The sequence below is a fragment of the Chelonia mydas genome, chromosome 5, assembly GCF_015237465.2.
Source record: "Chelonia mydas isolate rCheMyd1 chromosome 5, rCheMyd1.pri.v2, whole genome shotgun sequence".
Lineage (NCBI taxonomy): Eukaryota > Metazoa > Chordata > Testudines > Cheloniidae > Chelonia > Chelonia mydas.
In genome coordinates this window covers 119,291,873-119,305,702 of record NC_051245.2, presented here as the reverse complement: position 1 = coordinate 119,305,702, position 13,830 = coordinate 119,291,873, and the positions used below count along the sequence as shown (strand labels likewise).

General features: G+C 47.0%; 1 long non-coding RNA gene across 1 annotated transcript; it reads left to right on the top strand.

Annotated features, from left to right (window-relative positions):
- The first annotated feature begins 214 nt into the window (after window positions 1-214).
- On the top strand, window positions 215-7,470 carry LOC122466068. The gene is made up of 4 exons (XR_006291292.1): window positions 215-250; window positions 857-1,018; window positions 4,739-4,960; window positions 7,364-7,470. It is a non-coding gene; the product is annotated as an uncharacterized LOC122466068 (long non-coding RNA).
- Window positions 7,471-13,830: the final 6,360 nt, after the last annotated feature.

The window sequence follows — 13,830 nt, the reverse complement described above, 5'->3', positions numbered from 1 at the left end:
AGACTGCATGTTGTCTACATGAGGTGTTGAAAGATTGCAGTGGAGCGGTCACCCCGTTCCAGCTCAGAAAGGGTTAAAAGCCAGCCCTGGGAGAGGGCTGGGGCTGGGGCTGAGAGCCAATCAGGAAGAGGCAGGAGGCAGCCAGTCAGAGCTGGCTAAGCCGGTATAAAAGAGGGCAGACCAGGTAGGCTAGTCAGTTTCTCTTCAGCCTTAGAGAGAGATAGACCTGGCTGCATGAAAGAGGAAAAGGGTACCTGGGACAGTGCAGTGCTGGGGAAGCTCCAGGCTGGCAAACCCCCAGGCAGAGGCCTTGCTGTCAGGGCTGTGGGAGGTACTAGGGCTGTGGGGGCGCAGCAAGGGGAGGAAGAGGCAACAGGTCTAATTCCCTGGATGATAAGTAGTCATTTCAGACTGTAGTTTGCCCCTGAGGGAAGGGGCTAGATGAAGACTGGAAGTGGGTCACTGAGGTGAGTGGGTTTAGGAGATCAGGGTTCCCTGGGGAGGGGAGGACCCTGAGTGTGGGGACACTGCTGCAGGGCAGGACTCCAGAGAAGGGGCACTGCAGGCCAGGAGGAACACAGTGGTGGAGATTGATGAGGAAGCAGGTACGGGTAGAGAGACACCAGCTGGCAGGAGGTACTCTGAGGCTGGAATGAGCTAATTCTTGGATTGACCAGCAGGAGGCGCTGTGGCAGTGAGTGCCTGCTGTGCTAGAGAGATCAACAGCCCAGAAAGAGTCAACTGGTGTTGATTTGCGAGGAGGATTTCAAACCCATGGAACTGTGCAGCTCAAGCACCAAATAGGGTCAGTTCATTCTCTCAGCTTCCTAGTCACCCCCCTTTCTCTCCAACACAGATATCCATTCGCTTTCTTCCCCCAGTTCAAGGATGTAAGAAACTGCACCAGTCACCTACACTATGAAAGAAGTCAACAGCTCCTCAGTGTCAGACAAATCATTATGTGGGCCCTGGAGAATGTGAACAATGTGCTCTCTATCTCACTCAATCACACCCTACAGTAAGTACCCACTATCTAATCACTGAAGTAGGGTTGGGGTGGTTTTTTTTTTTTTTTTTTTGGAAAGGCAGAAAGCTTCTGTTATTAGTGTGACCCTGATTAGCTGCCTCTTAATGCAAGGTACACAGGAAAGAATGCTGCAGAAGCCATTGCAAAGAGGCACCATGACTCATAACTCATGATTGACCCCATAAGGAGGTTGTCTCATGCACCTGCACAAAGGAACAAGGAAATGCCTCCTTACTCCCTGGCTTGAGCACGGGGGCTGTGGGTCAGGGAGGGGGGCATCAAAGGTGAGGCTGCAACTCTCCCTCCCATGCTCTGAGCGGGGAGTGGGCAGGCAGATTTCCTGCATCTCTTCCCTCCCAACATACTGACCAGCACAGGTGAGCCAGAGCACCCGGGGCAGTAATCTACATCACGTCTAGAACTAGGGTGACCATATTTCCCTATGCTGAATAGGGGATACCTGGTAAAATTACTCTTATTCGAGTGAGTTCAATGGCAATCAGTCAGAACTATGCAGTACAAACGTTCAAATTAACATCAAGTTGACTGAGCCCCCGTTAAAAAGAAATACTGAATAGTTGGATTCTTTCTATTTACCTTCTTATCTTTAAGGTTATAGGCTTCAAATGGGGAGGGGTGACACACACTCCCCACACACATACGCGGAGGGGGTGATACAGGGGGAAAGGTCATGCAGGATCACATGCCCCCTCCCCAGATTTCTGCCAGGGTTCACACCAGAATGTGGCCAGCAGCAGCCTTTCAGCACTGTGCGGGAGGGAAGGGATGGGAGCTGCTTCCAGATGCAGGAGTCAGGGGGAGGGATGACCTGGCCCATGTCTTTGCAGAACTGATCTCTTTCTCCCCCTCCCTCCGTCTGGTTGGAAGAAGCTTGTCCATTCCTGTCCTCACAGTGCTGAAAGGCAGCTAACACCACCAGGCTGCTGAGGGCCACTGACATAACCCAGCCGCCTCTGGCTACAACACGGGCAGGAAGGGGTTAAGCCTTAAGGCTGCATTGTGCACTAGGGCCCAGGGGACCTGACTGCAGGGGCTTCAGTGTACCCGGCCAGAGAGGTGGCTCGGCAGGGGGAGGGTGCCTAGGGGACGGACCAGCCTGCGCCCCCGGGGACAGGACCCAGGGCAGGGTGGGTGGGTCAAGAGGGTGCTAAGCCCCTGCCTGGGGAGCTGTTGTGGAGCTTGCAGGGTCAGGGTGGGAACAGGCTGGAAATCGCTTCCACCTATTACCAGACACGGGTATCTACAATCCAATGACAGCAGAGGCCAAAGATCATCCGCTTTAGGGAAGCTAACAGAATGATTCTTTTTGCATGAGAGAGAATGGAGTGTGGCATGCGTGCTTTGCTTTATGATGGTTTCCTTTAGTGACAGGCTACCGTTTGGATGTCCAGCCCAATAGCAAGGAAGATCGTGCATGCTTGTGAAAGAGGACATAGTGTTGAACTCAATATAAATACATGCCTCGGCAGACATATAGCCGAGTTGGGTTGAAACCTGCATACATTGTAGAATCATAGGGTTAGAAGGAACCACAAGGGTTATCTAGTCTAACCCCCTGCCAAGATGCAGGATTTGTTGTATCTAAACCACCCAAGATGGGTGACTATGCAGCCTCCTTTTGAAAACTTCAATTGAAGGAGCTTCCACAATCTCCCTTAGCAGTCTGTTCCATTGTCCTACTGTTCTTACCATTAGGAAGTTTTTCCTGAGTTTTAAGCTAAATCTGCTGTGCTGTAGTTTGAACCCACTGCCTCTTGTTCTGCCCTCTGTGGCAAGATAGAACAACTTTTCTCCATCTTTTTATGGCAGCCTTTCAGTTATTTGAAGATTAATGTCATGTCCCCCCTTAATCTCCTCTTTTCCAAACTAAACATACCCAGTTCCTTCAGCCTTTGCTCATATGACTGCATTCTAGGGTGACCAGACAGCAAGTGTGAAAAGTCGGGACGGGGGTGGAGGGTAATAGGAGCCTATATAAGAAAAAGACCCAAAAATCGGGACTGTCCCTATAAAATCGGGACATCTGGTCACCCTACTGCATTCCAACCCTTTGATCATCTTTGCCGCTCGCCTCTGGATCCTTTCCAGCGTCACTGCATCCTTTCTATACATTGGTGACCAAAATTGGACACAGTACTCCAGCTGAGGCCTAACCAGCTCTTAGTAGAGCGGTACTGTCATCTCCTGTGACTTTTATGCTATGCCTCTGTTACTGCAACCTAAAATTGCATTTGCTTTTTTGGCAACAGCATTGCATTGCTGACTCATGTGGATGCTGTGATCCACCACAGTGCCCAGATACTTCTCAGTAGTGCTGCTGCCAAGCCAGTGTTCTCCCAAGCCAAGCAGGAGAGAGAGAATGAAAAACACGACTTCTCTAAAAAGTCACAACCGGGAGCCAAAGTCTGCTCTGTTTCACTCATTTAAATCCATTGACTTCACAGGAGTTAGTCTGTCTTGTCTCCTTTATGCAAGAGACAGCAAAAATCAGACCAGCCCTTTCACACCAATAAGGACTCAGCAGGCTGTAGTAAATGCTTCAGACCATTGCCCCATACAATAGTGAGAGTGCAGTAAGTGCTGTGCAATAGGGTAATATTTTTTTATAATGGGAGGGTCTTTAGTCAGCAAAGACATAACCTACTAGCTTTGAAACACTATGAATTTGCTCAGTGTTCATAGGAATAACTTTCCAGAAATGACCCTGATGCCATAATATAAACTCTGTCCGTGATTTCCCAGAGACATCGTATGTGGCTCCTCAGTCAGATCAGAATCATATGTTTAGAAGTCAGAGGGGACCAAATTTGGGTTCTGGGTTTAAACTTTCCCCAAAGTTCAGGGGTGTTCAGATCTGGGGTTTGATCTTACCTCTAATCAGTAATCACTATGATCGGGGACACATGGAGCTTGTCACAAGACAAGAATAGACACAATGAAAACACGAGGGGGGCTGAAATGACATTACCTGCCTTTTCTACTGATGATAATGGGTGGAGAACTCAAGTCAGCAGAATCAAGAACAAAATTCTCAAGGCCATGATTCAGGAATGTACTTAAGTTCATGCTTAACCATGCACACTTAGAGAGAGGAAGAAAGGTCCAGTGGTTAGGGTGCTAGCCTGGTATTTGGGGGAGCTGGTTTTAATTCCCTACTCCATTTTGGGCAAGTCACTTAGATCCTCAAAGGTGTCAGGGTGCCTAACTCCCATTAATTTCAGGAGGAGTTAGGTGCCTAAATACCTTTGAGAACTGGGGTCTTAGACTCTCCAAGCCTCAGTTCCCCCATCTATAAAATGGGAATAATAGCACTTCCCTCCCTCACAGGCTTGTTGTGAAGATAGATACATTGGAGATTGTGAGGTTCTCAGAATCTATAATAATGGGAGTCAGATAAGTACTTAAGATAGAGAAGCATGCGAATGGGTATTTATACTGCAATGCTCAAACATAGATGTTAGAGAATGCAGTTTAGGTACTACTTGTGCATACAGTCTGTGTATATAGCATGAGGGTATAAAACAACTCGGCATCTGGTTTTTAAGTGCGGCGTTTCTTTCTTCTGACCTTGCATCACTGCAGCGTGTGCCTGACAGACTGATGTAGGTACCCACACGAAAAAGCAAGGGTTGGGGATGTTAGAGTTTCCAAGAAAGAGCGTTATCCAGTTGCTTCCCTTTTTATTTGCAGGCTGTGCTGAGACATCCTTAACTCTTAACACACTCCAGAGGGGAGGCAGAAATCAGGAAGGGAAAGGAGAGCGAGAGAGGAAAGAAAAAGACTCACAGCTCCACCTTGCAAACGACAAAAAAGGATTGTGCTAAAATGACTGAAGAGCAACCAAGTGGGAGCCGGCACCGCAGCCCATCACACGCTTGCCAGTGAGGAGGAAAGCCCCACCCCCGCAATGGAGTGAGTATTGATGTTCTCTATTTGTGCGCTACTATCCCTTCTCCCAGAGCGTGTTTCCATGGTGACCAATTCATTGGAGTTATCTAGCAGTACCGGTAACTGTCTGGTTTGGTTTGGCTTTCACGGACATTCTGTGCATCCGTGGCAGGAGCTGGGGAGGATGGGAATGAAGTGATTTGATTTCTATATGATAATACACAGGCAGTTTTGTTCCTAGTGGAGCTTATTTTACAGCCTCAACCTCGCACAGAGCTGGTTTCCATGTCTCAGCACTGTATCATCAGCCTGGTAGTTCCCTGCTGGGTGGCTGCAAACAGCCATTTTTTCAGATTCATAACCACGTCAGCGCTGTTTGTCGCAGGAAGCCGATGACAAACTGGGATCACGTACTAGTACTTAAAAAATGTTAAGCGTGAGGAAAATAACTTTGTGCGAGGGCCAGGGGCTAAAATGCCTAATGAACTGAAGTATCTATGGGTGCAGTTAGGATCTGCCCCACCCCGGTACCCAGAAGAGGGAGGAGGAATTGGTTGGTATGGGAAGAAGCAGTACGAAAATGGATCGAGTATTTTGGGAGCGCTGCTGCTGTAGAATGGAGTGGGGGGATCGGAACACAAATGTGAGCAGAACAGGAGTTAACAGGAGAGCAGAAGGCAGAATAATGTTTCTGAACTGGGTAGTTCTCTCTCTCTCACACACACTTTTCAGCCCCAGGCTTTCCACTCGCAGTTTTTGCACACACATAGAGTATAGTCCACAGATTCCAAAACAGGGCCATGTGCCAGATGTAGTGGCCCATTGCACAGCCTTCCCCTAAACATGCCATGCCCCTGATCTTTAGTTATTGGGCAAAATAGAAAGGAAGGATGGTTGGGCGGTTAGGCCACTAGGTGGGAGCTTGGGATGTCTGAATTCAAGTCCCTGCTTGACCCCAGATGTCCTGTGTGACGTAGGGCAAGTCACTTAGCCTTTCTGTGCTCCAGTTTGGCATTTCTCCAATGGGGATAAGAGCATTTCCTTGCCTCACATAGGGAAGAAATGCACTAAAGATTTGGAGGTGGTTAGATACTGCAGCCTTATAAATACCTCAGACCTTCTTCCTTCATTTGGCCCCTTTGGCAGTACGCTGCAGCCAGAAAGTCACCAGCCTCTTTCAGCCAGCTCTTCCCCAAGCAGCCCATGATCTTGGGGGTATGGAGGCAGTGTGCTACTGCCCCACCTCTACCCTTGGCTGGCATACTGGTTGCCCTGGGAACCAGAGCCAGCTGACCAACATCAGAGCTGCCCTTTGAGGAATGAAAAGGCAATACTTTAACACACAGCATGTGATTAGACTGCGGAAATCACTGCCCCAGGAAGTCATTGAGACCAAGGACTTAGCAAAATTGAAAAAGGGGTTGGACATTTTGTATGGCTAACAAAAAGGTCCAGAGTTACAGTAGCTAATGCTAACACACATTTTGGAAGGGATATTAAACCTCATGTTTCAGGGCTTAAGCCAATCTGTAACTATGGCTATGTCTACACTTAGTGTGGAGAGCACATACACTGCACATCTCCCTAGTTTAGCAGTGTAGGGTCCTGCTGCCTTCCCCCAGCCACAGCCTTTCAGTGCCTCATGTAGCTAGTGCTATGCAATGCAGTATGGACACAACCTGGCTTTCGCTGTCATGTGTAGCTACATGTGTAGACAAGGCCAGTTAGAGACCCGGACGAACCTAATGTGAGGGGCAGATTATCACACATCTGCTTACTGCAGGATTCTTACATGCGCTCCTGAAGAATCTATGGACCCAATGGACCTTGGGTCTGATCCAATATGTCAGTTCCTCTCTTCTTAGAGCGCTCTAAACTATGCTGTAGCCAATGTAGAACTGGCCTCAGGATCAGGGAGCTGTAACTGGCTCCTTTGTGCTCCCAACCTCCTCAGCTGGGCCCAGTGGGTACTGGGTACAGCTGAGAATCGGGGCCAATATCTCTACATCTAACTAGATTGTCCTTTTGGCTGCAGTTAGATGGGAACAGGTGGTACTACAGCGCTTAGTGCCTTAAAATTGCTGCAAGAAGGTTAGTTCCTCTTCCCTTCAATTGCACTTGCTGTTTTTGTTCAGCCTCAGAGGAAGATCAGTGAGGCTCTTGCTTTGTTCAACAGTATAAATGGTTCTTACAGGCAGGCAAACAGCAATTGACACTAAGCTGCTCTCTGTAATAAGGTGGTTTTTGGAACACAACATCCCACAGACACTGCCCTGGGAGCAAACTAGGTGGCAGAATGCCCCATTAACTCAGCTTTAGTTAATGAACTAGAAGGGCTGGCAGGCTGTGGGGATTCAGTATTGTTACTGCAGCCAAGTTGGCCTGACACTTTGTTGGTTTCCAGTTTGCCATTTTCATTATGTGCAGGATGAAGACAGACCTTTGTTAGAGGCCTACAGTTTCTCAGTATGCTGGCTGAGATGAGGCCTGAGAGAGAAATATAGTTCTATTGCTAACCCAGCTTGGTTTCAAACAGGTAACGCGTTATAACTGTAAAATTAAATTCTGTCCAGAGTGAAATGTTGTTGTTTTTTAAAATAGCCACAAACCCTAACCCATTCTTCCTTTCCTTTAGTCTTTCAATATGTCACTTTTGCATTAGCACAAATATCAATATTGTACAACAACACTGAAACAACACTGCACAGCAGAGTTTGCAGTTTGGCACTTGCAAGAATTTGCCACAATTCTAGCAAAATTCAGAATTGACACCTGTGTTACTGTAACTCCTTTGTGCTTCAGTTCATTGGGAAAGATTTGTCCCTGTGCTGGTGCCAGTGGAAGAGGCCAGGGGAAGCTGTTTGTGCCTCCCCTAGCCAGGGGATGGTGCAACCCCTGGCACAAGCTAGGGTTTTCGGCAGGATTGCCCTAACTTGCATCCCTGTTGTTGTATCACATGTTGGCATTACAGGGGTGTAGAATAATCAAAGTACAGGCCCCCATGGTAAAGCATTTTAGCCAGATTGTGCTATACTTGTCCAATCTTTAAAAATATCACTGGGCCAAATTCAGCTCTCTGGTGCACCCACGCAGCCCCCTGAGATGAGGGGACTGCAGCAGGTAAGCAAGTATCATGCTGTCTGTATACCCAATGATGTCAGTGGTATCACTGAGAACAGAAACTGGACCATTGGTTATAGCCAGCAGTTTATTTCCTTAGCTAAGACTTGAACTAGGATACTTGTAGGCCACAGACAGCAGCTGAATCAAGTAACTGAAAGCAAAACTTTGCAGAGTTTTGAGCCAGTAGCAATTCTGCTAACTCCTTATATCAATATTACCCATACACGGACCACGCTGCACGCAGCTGTATACAGTAGGGTATACATATTCTTCCCCATATGTGTGCTGAATTTCAGAGACAATCCAAGGGTGAAGTTTTCTCGTGACACTGAACTGAAAAAGTGGAGCTTGGTTTTTAGAAAGAGAGAGAGAGAAAAAGCAGCAGCCATCCCAACAAACCACAGAGATCATGCAATAGCTGCATGGCGAGACTCGAACAGCCTCTTTTCCAGAATATCCGTTCCCGATCTGGAAGCCATTCTCAACCAATCAAAACAAAGGCCGTATTCTTCGAGGTTTATTGGAGTGACCCATTAACTCCATTAATTACATCAACAGGGCTCTGAATGCCACCTCTGGTTTGTCCAGCCAGGCAGACACCCGCACACCACCGGGGTATTCTAAGTTTTTGGCTACCAGTGTTTATAAAATGATTCTATTCAACCACTGATCAGAACCTTTAAAAATAGCTCACTTTACAGTTTTAAATATACCCACCCTCCATCTTTGCTATGGGGGCAAATCCTAACCCCCTCTCCCCATGCCTGGCTGGACAAGGTGGATGTTGATGATCCTCTGCCATCTCCCACCGCAGTTGTGCAGTAGCTACAGAGGCTGCTTCAGCTCAGTGACTTGAGTAAGCTCTTACCTGCCCCCACGCCTTTGCGTGTTATGAAATAAAGGAGCTGCTACTTGCCAGATCCTCTGGCCCTGCCCAAGTCTTGCCCCCCACTCACCCCACAAAGCCAGGCTCCTTGTTATATAGTGGCTGTGTACTCTCCAGTCTTTCCTCCACAAGCAGAAAACTGCACTGGTTTTTGCTGCTAAGAGCCCCTGTGTGCCCACAAGGGGATGGGGCAGGATCTACCCCATACCTTAACTGTAATTCTTCATCCATACTAAATTAAATGAAACAATATTTGTGCTCAGAGCATTTGGTCCTGAGCAATGGGGTCATTCTGATATAATAACTCAGTTCCCCGCAATGAAATAAATATCGGCAGAGGGGTCATCTGATGCATTAGCATCGGAGTTTTGCTGTTGCTATAGATTCTTTAAAACACATACACTCTAGTTCATTGCAGTAACACAGCTCTCTAGAAGAGAGGATTTTCAGCTCCAAATCCCCATGTCTTATAAATTGTCACACTCTCTTCAAAGACATTATTGCAAAAATTTAGCAAACTAGAGAGAGATGGGCCCCAAAGGAAAAGCCTGGGTCTGAAGGCCTCCTGAGCTTTAGAGTCATGTGACAGATTGAAATCTCAACCATAAGCTGCATTTTGTAAACGACCCTTTTCATTATCAGGAGTCAAGCGAAACCCCCGGGATTCGGGAATGTTTGAAATCCAGATCCAAATATAGCTACTGGAAGCCATCTCTAAAAGCATCTCTTCTGAAGTTTTTCATAAAATAGGGGTGGTTTGATAAAATAAGACACTCCCAACCCCTCACCCAGAACTCCAGTCAAACCTCTTTGGAGGTTCAAAACATTTTAGCTAACTTGCATTTCCCCGTTATTCTTCATTTCACATGCCTGTGCCCTTCCTGGTCCCAGTCAGGGCTAGGAGCAGAAATCTGAAAACCCTACAAAGAGGTCTCTTTTAGTGTTCCTAGCCCACGCATACACATAATCTGCTTTTGCAGACAGATTAGAGGTATCCAAAATGTGATGGTTCTCCAAACCTATGACTCTCTGGTCATTTTGAGATCCACCTATTTCTTGTGAAAAGCTTATGAAACATCATTGACCAGAAAACATTTGAGGTCAAATTCTCAAGCCAGCCTTGAAAATCACTCAAACAAATTTTGTATGGCCACCTGTTTCTGCACTTAAACTCATAGCCACAGAAGGCAACTGCAGATAAAACAGAGGATGAGAGGGCCTAGAGAGGTGAAGTGACATGCTTAAGGTCACACCGCAAGTCAGAGGTCAAGCGGGAAGTAGAACACAGGTCTTTTGACTCCCTGTTCAATGCCCTACCAGTCAGCCAGTCTCTATCTTCATTATTGCCTCCTCTTTCTCTTTTATTTTTAATTGCCTTCCTTTTTAATTGCTCCATTTCTGGTTGGCAAGGCAAGGATAGCAGGGCAAAACTGGCCTTTTATCGGCCTTATCCAGAGGCTGCTCAATTAACAGGCTCCCATTAGCTTCAGTGGGATTGAGATTAAAGTTTATCTCCCTCTATGTCAGCAAGTGGTAGCAGATGGCAAAAGAGCACGGTCAATAGGTCCAACACACCACCTCTGTCTTACCTTTTCTCAGGAAGCAGGAGATGTGAGATTGAAGCAATTACTTGACCATTTCTTAGCGCTTTCCCACCATCCAGCAGTGAGAAGTGTAGCAGAGGTTTTGAAAAAGGAATGCAGGGGTTTAAAAGTGGCTTGGGAAGAAAAAGAAAGGAAACAACCTTTCCAGTGAATTAATGTATTATTTATTTTTCTGGTCTGTATCCCAGTAATGGAAAAATGGACAAAGCAGCCTGCAGAAGTTGTAAATCCTTCCTTGAGCATAAACACAAGGGAAGCAATGTGGAATAAATTAACCTCATAAATTAGGATTTCCCTGTTTTCACTCAGTCCTCCCTTCACTTGCTGATAAACCTCAGTGCTACATTAGATCAGACACTTCCTGCTTCTGACTTGCAGGAGACACAAATGGAATGAATTCCAAAGTAGTCTTCAGACTTTTCTGTGAAATGACTCTTGGACTTCTGGCATATCAGTGGGAACTAAAAGGAAACAAATGACTATGCTAAAATGGGAGCAGGTGGCCTGTATTGTAAAAGAGATGTTTGTGAATGATTTAGCCTGTTAACTACCGTTCCTCTTCAGGGGTGAAGCCCCTTAGTTGGCTTGCTTTACTAAGAGCTAGTTTGGGGAGTCAATTTGCACAGCTGTCTCCACATGGGAGCTCAATTTGTGTGATCTTAAAGAGGGTCAGAAATAGGGAGTAACTGGGCTTTTTGTATCTGAGATCAGGTGCAACCCCAAAATTAATTCATTTGAATGTGTCCACCTCGTGTGCAGTTCCCAGGATGGATCAAAATGGGAATTTTGTAGCTGCCTGCTTTGCCTCACTGCACCTCAGTCTTCCTGTTCCAGCTGTCCAAGTGTTTGCCTTGCATGGCCCTGGAACCATCTAGATTAATTCTGAAAGGCACCTTCCTTATCTGTATAGGCAGGGACTCTTGTTTTTGTTATTTCTATTGTAGTAGGGCCTACAGCTGCTCAGGTTCTCACACCTAGAGCTGGTTGGAAAACAGATTTTCCACCCCGTGAAAAAAGTTATTCCCCTCCCCACAAAAAACTACTTCGAAATCAGGCTGAAAAGCCAAAATTATGAGAGTGGGGAAGAGGTGGGGAAGAGAGAGAGAGAAACATTTGGATCAACCAAAATGTTTTGTTTTGATTAATTTGAAATTTTTGTTTAGATTTAAACTCTTTTTATTTTTCTAAACATAACATAAAGTAACTTTTGAAAGGGAAAGTCGTTTTGAAATGAAAAATCTAAACTTTTCAATCAAAAAATATTGAAACGAGTCATTTTCACATTAAAAAAAAATCCTGGTGTTTTTTCTAAATGAAATTTCATTGAAATCAACGTGGTGTCATAAAAATATTTTTTTTACTGTAATAGAAATGGCATTTTTCTGACAGAAAACTGCTCTGACTACAATTTTCCAACCAGATCCACTTACTCTCTCCATAGCAACCAGGACACACATCAAGTGCCTTTGGTGTATGCATTTCAGATTTTATTTTTGAGTTGGGGCTGGAAATAGGAAGAGTGGGTCGGGGAAGCAGTTTGGCATAAGTAACTAATTCTTTCTGTCTGAGGTGAGCGCTCACTCTTCCATCAGGGAGGGGACCTATTTCACAGGCCTGCCCTTGGAGACTATGGAGTAGTAGATTCCCCCTTACTTGAGTTCTTTAAATCAGGATCTGATGTCTTTCTGAAAGATCCACTAGGCCCAATGCAGGAATCACGGGATGGAATCCTCTGGCCTGTGTTATGCAGGAAGTCACACTAGATGATCATAATGGTCCCTTCCAGCCTTTAAATTTATGCATCTATTGATGGACCCAGTGACACTTCAAAATTCTCTGAGGGCAAAAGGATTGTTCAGCCATTGGCTCTGATAGAACATGAGGATTCATATTTGTCTTGTAACAGGCATTCCCCTCCAACCCCGTACTCCCATTCACTCCTTAGTGGTACCCTCACAGGTCATTTTTGTATAACGGTGAGAAGCAACGTATTAAATGGTTGGCAAGCAGCCAAAGGCATGGTCATGAGCCTTGTACTTTGCAGTGTGTAGGGATGCGATCCAATTCTCATTAATAGTTTGTGGGCCTTCTCGTGGGGCTCTCTGTGTGTTTTTAGGAAGTAGCCAGAGCAGCAGTTTATATATATAGCTAGGCCTTGCATGTTGTGTATATTGCTAAACACGGTAATTTGAACTCTGCTGTGTGAGTTTTCTTGTAGGCTGTGACAGAAATAATTTCTGCAGTCCTGTGGCTGTAGTAGAAACTAAGAGAGTTTTCTTTTCGTCCATCAGTTTTGGCTGGCAGAATTGTTCTTAGTGCTGGTTAGCTGGATAATTTTTGGATAGAGACATCTTTTACTTCCTTGTGAAGAATTTTTGTCGTCTTTGCTAATAAATTCATCATATTTGGACCAGATCAGCTAGTTCCATGGGTGCAGGACTGTACTTAGGGTTGCCAAATTTATACTTGCACAAACCCTTGCTCTGCCCCCTGCCCTGCCTCTCCTCTGAGGACCTGCCACTTCTCTGAGGTCCCACCCCTGCTCATTTCATCCCCCTCCCTCTGTCGCTCACTCTCCCCATCCTCACTCATTTCCACCGGGCTGGTTGAAGGGGTTGGGGTGCAGGAAGGGGTGAGGGCTCCAGCTGGGGATGCAGGCTCTGGGGTGGGGCCAGGGATGAGGGGTTTGGGTGCAGGAGGGGGCTCCAGGCTGGGGATGAAGGGTTTGGAGTGCAGGAGGGGGCTGCAGGCTGGGACAGGGAGTTGGGGCGTGAGGGCTCCAGCTGGGGGTGCAGGCTTTGGGGTGGGACTGGGGATGAGGGGTTTGGGATGTAGGAGGGACTGGGTGCTCTGGGCTTAGACTGATGGGGTTCAGAGGGAAGGGGATCAGGGCTGGGGTAGAGGGTTGGGGGAGGGGGTATAGCTCCAGCTGGGGGTGCGGGCTCTGGGGTGGGGCTGGGGATGAGGGGTTTGGGGTTCAGGAGGGTGCTCCGAGCTGGGATCAAGGGGTTCAGAGGACAGGAGGGGGCTCAGGGTTGGGGCACAGGAGGAGTGGAGGCTCCGGGCTGCACTTACCTCAGGCAGCTCCTGGAAGAAGTGGCATGTTCCCCCTCTGGCTGCTAGATGAAGGCGCAGCCAGGTGGCTCTGCTCGCTACCCCATCCGCAGATGCCACCCCTGCAGCTCCCATTGGCCATGGTTCCCAGCCAATGGGAGCTGCAGAGCTGGTGCTTGTGGCAGGGGCAGCATGCAGAGCCCACCTGGCTGTCCCTACAGCTAGGA